We start from the raw sequence: 9,315 nt of genomic DNA on the forward strand, positions 1-9,315 counted from the left end.
GAACCCATGTGTAGGCTATAAGATGTATGGAAAGCTCCATAGTGCCTAGTGTATTACTGTGTAAAATTTGCATATATCAAATAACAAACAATTCAAAAACCCACATGGAAAAAGATGGAGATCAGAAAGTAAGGCTTACAGGCTGTGGTCCAGCTCATCCAACAGTGGCTGTCTAGGAATGGAAAGTCCAAGAATCCAGTAGATGTTCTGTTCATGAAGCTGGGTGTCTCAATAGACTTCAGTGTATGTTGGAATCTTGTCTCTACCTCTCCAGCACACTGCGATTACGAGCATACAGTACTATGGCCTGGCATTTTTATACTGGTTCTGGAGATAGAACTCAAGTCCTCATGCTGGCAAAATAAGCAGTTAACTAAGAATGTCATTTCTCCAGCCAAAAATCACTTTTTCATGATAAAAATTCAAAAATAATCATAAGGCATTTCTTATACACAATAATATGCTTAAATAGTCAACATTTATGAAATGGCATGCTTAAATATTACATTTAAATTCAGAAATCTGACATTAGTATTATTTGTGAGAGGTGACCATGTGCATGGCAAACTGTCAGAATCAATCAAAAGGCTTTGAATCTTGTCTTAGTTAGAGTTTTTAAAAGCAAGTTGGAGAAAAAAGCTTTTTTTTTTTCTTACACTTCCACATCACAGCTTATCAGCAACAGAAGTCAGGACAGGAATTCAAGCAATGTCAGAATGTAGAAAAGGAGCTGATGCAGAGGTCATGGATAGGAACTACCTACTAGCTGGCTCTTCGTGGCTTTCTCATCCTGCTTTCTTATGGAACCCAGAATTCCCTGACCAAGGGACTGGGACTACCCACATCAATTATTAATTAAGAAAATGCCCTACAGTCTGCTAAAAATACAATCTTATTTAGGTATTTTCTCCCTCCTCTGCAGTGACTCTAGCTGTGTCAAGTTGACATAAAAAAGCTCCTCACCAAGGGACAAATCATCTAGACAGAAGCTAAGTAGGGAAATAATGACACTTACAGAGATCCTAAATCAAATGGACATAATAGATGGCTACAGATCTTTTCACCCAAACTCAAAAGAGTGAGTATACCTTCTTTTCAGCACCTCATGGAACCTTCTCAAAAATTGATTATATAGTCGGGCACAGAGCAAGCCTCAACAGATCAAGAAGATCAAAATGATCCCTTGTATCCTATCAGACCACCATGTCCTAAAACTAGGCCTCAACAAAAACAGGAATAACAAAAAGCCTACATATACATGGAAACTAAACAACTCTATACTCAGTGACAGCTTGGTCAGGGAAGAAATGAAAAAAGAAATTCCTAAAATTCAATGAAAATGAAGGCACAACTTACTCAGACTTATGGGACACGATGAAAGTGATGCTAAGAGGAAAGTTGGTAGCACTAAGTGCCTCCAGAAAGAATTTGGAGACATCTCATACAGGAAACTTAAGGGCACACCTGAAGGCCCTGGAGGTCGGGGGAGGAGGAAGAAGAAGCAGACACACCCAAGGGAAGTCGAAGATTGGATATAATCAAACACAGAGCTGAAATCAATGAATTAGAAACAAAGAAAACAATTCAAAGAATCAACAAAACCAGGAGCTGGTTCTTTGAGAAAATCAGCAAGATAGACAAACCCTTAGCCAAAGTAACTAAAAGGCAGAGAGACACCATCCAAATCAGCAAAATCAGAAATGAAAACAGGGACATAATAACAGACACTGAAGAAATCCGAACAATCATTAGGTCTTACTACAAAAGCCTATATACCAAAAAACTTTGAAAATCTAAATGAAATGGACAATTTTCTTGATAGATTCCATTTACCAAAATTACATCAAGATCATATAAAGAGATTGAATAGTCCTATATCCCCCAAGGAAATAGAAGCAGTCATCAAAAGTCTCCCTACCAAAAAATAAGCCCAGGGCCAGATGGTTTCAGCGCAGAATTCTACCAGACCTTCAAAGAAGCTCTAACTCCAATTTTCTTCAAATTACTTAACAATATAGAAACAGAAGGAACACTCCAAACTCATTCTATGAAGCCACAGACACCTTGATACCTAAACCACACAAAGACTCAACAACAACAACAAAAAAGAGAATTTCAGACCTATCTCTCTTATGAACATTGATGCCAAAATACTCAATATGTACTTGAAACCGAATCCAAGCACACATAAAAGATATCATCTACCAAGACCAAGCATGCTTCATTCCAGGCATGCAGGGGTGGTTCAATTTATGGAAATCTATCAATATAAACAAATTGAAGGAGAAAAAACACTGATCATCTCCTTAGTTGCTGAAAAAGCATTTAACAAAATCTAACACCCATTCATGTTTAAAGTCTTGGAGAGATCAGGGATACAAGGCACATACCTAAACACAGTAAAGACAATATACAGCAAGCCTATAGCCAACATCAAACTAAACGGAGAGAAACTTAAATTAATCCCACTAAAATCAGGGACAAGGCAAGGCTGACCACGTTCTTTTTATCTCTTCAATATAGTACTTGAAGTCCTAGCTAGAGCAACAAGACAACTGAAGGAGATCAAGGGGACATAAATCAGAAAGGAAGAAGTCAAAGTATCACTATTTGCAGATGATATGATAGTATATATGAGTGACCTCAAATATTCAACCAGAGAACTCCTTCAGTTGATAAACAAATTCAGCAAAGTGGCTGCATACAAAATTAACTAAAAAAAAAAATTTAGTTGCCCTCCTGTGTATGAAAGACAAATGGGCTGAGAAAGAAATTAGGGAAACTACACCTTTCACATTAGCCACAAATAACATAAAGTACCTTGGTGTGATTCTAACCAAGCAAGTGAAAGAGCTATTTGAAAAAAAACTTCAAGTCTCTGAAGAAAAAATTGACAAAGTTATCAGAGGATGGAAAGATCTCCCATGCTGTAGGATTGGTAAGATCAACATAGTGAAAATGGCCATCCTGCCAAAAGCAATCTACAAATTCAATGCAATTCCCATCAAAACACCAACACAATTCTTTACAGATGTTGAAAGAAAAATTCTCGACTACATATGGAAAAACAAAAAACCCAGAATTGCCAAAACAATCTTGTACGACAACAGATCATCTGGAGGTATCTCCATCCTTGATCTAAAGCTGTACTACAGAGCAATAGTAATAAAAACTGCATGGTACTGGCACAGAAGCAGAATGGTAGATAAATGGAATCAAATAGAAGACCCAGAAATAAACCCATATACCTATGAATAATTAATTTTTTACAAAGAAGCCAAAACCATGCAATGGAAAAAAGATAACATCTTTACCAAATGGTGCTGGTCTAACTGGATGTCTACATGAAGAAAAATGCAAATTGATGTATATTTATCACCCTGCATAAAACTATAGTCCATGTGGATCAAAGACCTCAACATAAAACCGGACACAATAAAACGGTTAGAAGAAAAAGTAGGAAAGAGCTTAGAACTCATTGGCACAGGAGACACCTTCCTGAACAGAACACCAACAGCACAGACTCTAAGATCAACAACCAATAAATGGAACCTCATGAAACTGATAAGCTTCTGTAAAGAAAATGACACTGTCATCAGAACAAAACGACAGCATACAGACTGGGAAAGGATCTTCACCAACCCTATATCTGACAGAGGACTAATATCCAGAATATATAAGGAGCTCAAGAAGTTAAAAAGCTGTTTGAGAAAGCACCAGATTGATTTCCAGAGTAGTTGTATAAATTTACATTCCCACCAGCAGTGGAGGAGGGTTCTCCTTTCTCCGCAACCTCTCTAGCATGTGTTGTTACTTGAGTTTTTGATCTTGGCCATTCTGATGGGTGTAAGGTGAAATCACAGGGTTGTTTTGATTTGCATTTCCCTGATGGCTAATGACATTGAGCATTTCTTTAAGTGTTTCTCTGCCATTCGATATTCCTCTATTGAGAATTATCTGTTTAGCTCTGTTCCCATTTTTTAATTGGATTACTTGATTTGTTGCTTTTCAACTTCTTTAGTCCTTTATATATACTGGATATTAGCCCTCTGTTAGAGAGAGGGTTGGTGAAGATCCTTTCCCAATCTGTAGGCATTCATTTTGTTTTGATGACAGTGTCCTTTGCTTTACAGAAGCTTTTCAGTTTCATGAGGTCCCATTTATTGACTGTTGATCTTAGAGCCTGTGTTGATTGTGTTCTGCTTAGGAAGTTGTCTACTGTGCCAATGAGTTCAAGGCCCTTCCCCACTTTTTCTTCTATCCGATTTAATGTGTCTGGTTTTATGTTGAGGTCTTTGATCCACTTGGACTTTAGTTTTTTGCAGAGTGTTAAGTATGAATCTATTTGCATTTTTCTACATGTAGACATCCAGTAAGACCAGAACTATTTGTTGAAGATGCTATCTTTTTTCCATTGTATGGTTTTGGCATCTTTGTCAAAAATCAGGGCCTCTGAAAGGCTCTGCCATGCAGGCTATCAAAGCAGATGCTGAGATTTATGGCCAACTGTCAGGCAGAGTGCATGGAATCTTATGAAAGAAGTGGGAAATAGTAAGATCTGGAGAGGACAGGAGCTCTACAAGGAGAGCAACAGAACCAAAAAACCTGAGCACAGGGGTCTTTCCTGAGACTCATACTCCAACCAAGTACCATGCATGGAGATAACCTAGTGCCCCTGCACAGATGTAGCCCATGGCAGTTCAGTGTCCACGTGGGTTCCATAGTAATGGGAACAGGGACTGCCTCTGACATGAACTGATTGGCCTGCTCTTTGATCACCTCACCCTGATGGGGGAGCAGTCTTACTAGGCCACAGAGGGAGACAATGCAGCCACTCCTGATGAGATCTGATAGACTAGTATCAGAAGGAAAAAGAGGAAGACCTCCCTATCAGTGGACTTGGGGAGGGGCATGAGTGGAGTAGAGGGAGGGAAGGTGGATTGGGAGGGGAGAAGGGAGAGGTTTATGGGGGGATACACAGTGAATAAAGTATAATTAATAAAAATATTTTTAAAAAGAAGTTAAAAAGCAACAAATCAAGTAATCCAATTGAAAAATGGAATACAGAGCTAAACAGAGAATTCTCAACAGAAGAACATCGAATGGCAAAGAAACACTTAAATGTTCAACATCCTTAGTCATCATGCAGATGCAAATCAAAACAACCCTGAGATTTTGCTTTACACCCATCAGAATGGCTAAGATCAAAAACTTAAGTGACAATACATGCTGTAGAGGAGTGGAGAAATGCGAACCCTCCTCTATTGCTGATGGGATTGTAACCTTGTATATCCACTTTGGAAATCAATCTGGCATTTTCTCAGACAATTAGGAATAGTGCTTCCTCAAGATCCGGCTATACCACTCCTAGGCATATATCCAAAATATGCTCAAGTATACAACCAGGACATTTGTTCAACCATGTTCATAGCAGCTTTATTCATAATAGCGAGAACCTGGAAACAACCCTGATGCCCCTCAACTGAGAAATAGATACAGAAATTGTGGTACATTTACACAATGGAATACTACTCAGCAATTAACAACAAGGAAATCATGAATTTGCAAGCAAATGGTGGGATCTAGAAAAGATCATCCTGAGTGAGGTACCTGAGAAGGAGAAAGACATACATGGTACATACTCACTTATAAGTGGATATTAGATATATACTAGAGGATAATCATACTAAAATCTGTACACCTAAAGAAGCTAAGCAAGAAAGAGGACCCTGGGTAAGATGCACAATCCTCACGCCTTGCTCAGAAAGGCAAATGGGATAGACAATGGAAGAGGGAGAAAACTGGAGACAGAACAGGAGCCTACCACAGAGAACCTCTGAAAGACTCTACCCATCAGGGTATTGAAGGAGATGCTGCGACCCACAGCCAATCTTTGCGCAGAGTGCAAGGAATCTTATGAAAGAAGGGGGAGATAGAAAGACCTGGAGGCAACAGACAAGAAGAACAACAGAACTAAGAAATTTGGGCACAGGGGTCTTTTCTGAAACTGATACTCCAACCAAGGACCATTCATGGATATAACCTAGAACCCCTGCACAGATGTAGCCCATGGTCGCTCAGTATCCAAATGGGTGCCCTAGTAAGGGGAACAGAGACTGTCTCTGACATGAACTCAGTGGCTGGATCTTTGATCATCTCCCCCTGGGGGGACAGCACCCTTACCAGGCCACAGAGGAAAACAATGCAGTCAGTCCTGATGAGACCTGATAGGCTAGGGTCTGATGGAAGGGGAGGAGGTCCTCCTTTATTGGTAGACTTGAAGAGACATGGGAGGAGATGAGGGAAGGAGGATGGGATTGGGAGGGAATGAGGGAGGTGGCTACAGATGCCATACAAAGTGAATAAACTGTTATTAATATCAAAGAAATACTAACCAGCTCAAGCGACCCCTTCCATCTTAACTCACAAACACATCACTGTTACCTCACAATCTTTCCTTTCTTATTCATTCTGAAGATCCCACATTAAAAACAGAAATAACTTTAAAATTCCCATAGTCTTTATAAATTCAAACACATTAGAATTCAGTCTCTTTAAGAAAATCCAAAGTCTGTTAAAACTGAAATCTTTTTTTAAAGTGCAATCTCTCAATTGCATGTTCTTGTAAAATAAAAATTAAAAAAAAAATAAGTGAAGTACTCTCTTATTTCAAGAGGGAAGAACCAGGGCACAGTCACAATCTGAACTAAGTAAAACCAAACTCCAACAGTATAAATAACTCAACATCAAAAGTTCACAATTCCCTCATGATATTCTGAGGCTTTGGATCACTTCTCAGGCTCTTCTTTCTTCAGCACACATAGCTTGTCTTCTAAGCTCCTGTTGGCTCCACTCCTCTGCTATTACTGTTCTCAGTGGTCATCTCCTGGTTCTTACAACTCCAAAGCTCAAGGAACTTCTACTGCAATTGGGTTGCACCCTCACCAATAGCTTCTCCTGAGTTCTCTTCATGGTGACAAGCCTCAATTTCTCTGCATGTCCCGTTCAATTCTGCATTGTCAAAGTCCTTTCCTGGCCTTTCACAGTGCCAAGCCTCATCTGCTCTCCATGACCCTTCCATAACTTCAAAACCAGAACCACCTGGGTGACTCATTCTTAACACTACAAAGTTCTACTGGCAACACCAGTACAACCTTGGCCACCTCTGGAACACAACTTCTCTGGGCTGACTCTTGTAAAACCAGTCCCAAAACATTTGTCCTCAATGATACAGATTTCTTAGTTACCACTAATTTCTCAGCTCAAGGAAGCCAGCATCAATTACCCCAGCAAAGCAAAGGTTTTACTTTGGTATTTCTGGTATCCTACTATTCATTGATTCTTCAGCCCCAACTAACCAGAAACATAGAATCTTAATTCAAAATAACAAATGGCACTGATAATGTTTTAAATTATCTTTGAAACCTCACAAGCCATGCCTATTTTCTGCATTGCTCTCAACATTCTTACCTTCCATGCTCCTCAGCAAGCATTGAATAAACACTCAATGGCTTTTCTTGCACAAAGTTCCAAAGCCCTTCCACAATCCTCCCCCAAGCAACAAGATCAAGTCTGTCACAGAAATACCCTACAGTCCTGGCATCAATATCTTAGTTAGAGTTTCCGTTTCCTCAATGAAACACTATGGCCAAAAGCAAGTTAGGAAAACAGGATTTATTTGGCTTATATTTTGACTACTATTCATCATCAAAGGAAGTCAGGATAGGAACCCAACAAGGAAAGAGCCTGGAGGCAGGGGCTCATACAGAGAACATAAAGGGGTGCTGATTACTGGCTTGCTCACTATGGTGTGGTCAACCTGCTTTCTTATAGAACCCAGGACCACAAGCAGAGGGATGGTACCAACCACAAGGGGCTTCAATCACTAATAAAGAAAATAATGTATAAGAGCCCACCTACAGCCCAATCTTTTAAGGCATTTTCTCAACTGAGACACCCTTCTCTCCAGTGACTCTAGCTTGTGTCAAGGTGACACAAAACTAGCACAATTCTGGATAGTTTAGGAAGCATTCCAAACACAAGCTATTTTACAGGAATTTTCCTCCCCACTAACATATATCATAAATATTTTACTTAAAAACAAGGTTTCACTCGTGGTAATGAACAAATAAAAAAGACCCAAGGCATTAGCTCAGTAAAACTTACAAAACTCATTCACAGAAAAAAACAAAACAAAACAAAACAAAACTGGGCTTTCCTAAAAAGGGGAGCCTTGAATAAATGTTTGACAAAGATAAGGCAAGTGAAATTACACTGAAAAGCCTTCCAACCTTTCCAACAATCTCTACAGTAGAAAAAAAAATCACAAAACATTAGACAAAAAAATCAAAGAAGATACACACTGTAAAGGTACCCTGTACTCATAGCCTGGGAGAATCCAAATTATCAAAATATCTGCACTACCCAAAGTGATTCAAAGAGTCCATATCAGTTCAACAACATTCTACACAGAATTATCAAAAGAACCCTAAAGGCACTGGACCTCCTGACTTCAAAATATACCATAAAGATTCAGGTAATCAAAACAGCATGGTATTTACAAAACACAGACACATAGACCAACAGAACAGAATAGAGACTGTGATAAACCCACATATCTACAGAGAATTAATTTCAATCAAGGTGCTAAGAACACACATAAACACATACTTGGAAATGGCAGTGTTGCCAATAAATAGTGTTGAGGTAAATGGATAACCCTCATGCAAGGGAATGAAAGAAACTAGAAACATCTCTCACATATGTTGCAAAAATCAAATCCAACTAGATAATTTGATTACAGTATATAGTATTTAAGACCTATATTATAATATTATATAAGTTTTAAAAAATATATAACTATCATATCCTACAAATATAGTATTATAAATATCAAATATAAATATCAAGTTCTTAAATATAGGATTATAACACCACTAGAACAAATCTTGGAAAAAATACTCAGGAAAGCCAAATCAGTAAGGACATTTGAGACACGATCTTAAAAACTCAGACAACAAAACCAAAACAGACAAACTGAGTACATGATACTAAAACATTTCTGATCAACAAGGAAAACAGTCACCAACAGCATGAAAGACTATGTTATGAAATGAAGAAAACATTTGCAAACTCTACATCTGACTGTGGTTTGATATTTAAAGACATATAAGGAATTTAAGAATTCAATAAAAACAAACTATTTGATTTTATGGGCAATAAAGTTAAATAGACATATCTCAAGAAGGCATACAAAATGGTTAATGGGCACATGAAAAAAAAAAAACCAAACAAAACTTAACATCACTAATCATG

Source organism: Meriones unguiculatus, chromosome 17 (assembly GCF_030254825.1).
Source record: "Meriones unguiculatus strain TT.TT164.6M chromosome 17, Bangor_MerUng_6.1, whole genome shotgun sequence".
In the NCBI taxonomy this organism is placed as follows: Eukaryota; Metazoa; Chordata; class Mammalia; order Rodentia; family Muridae; genus Meriones; species Meriones unguiculatus.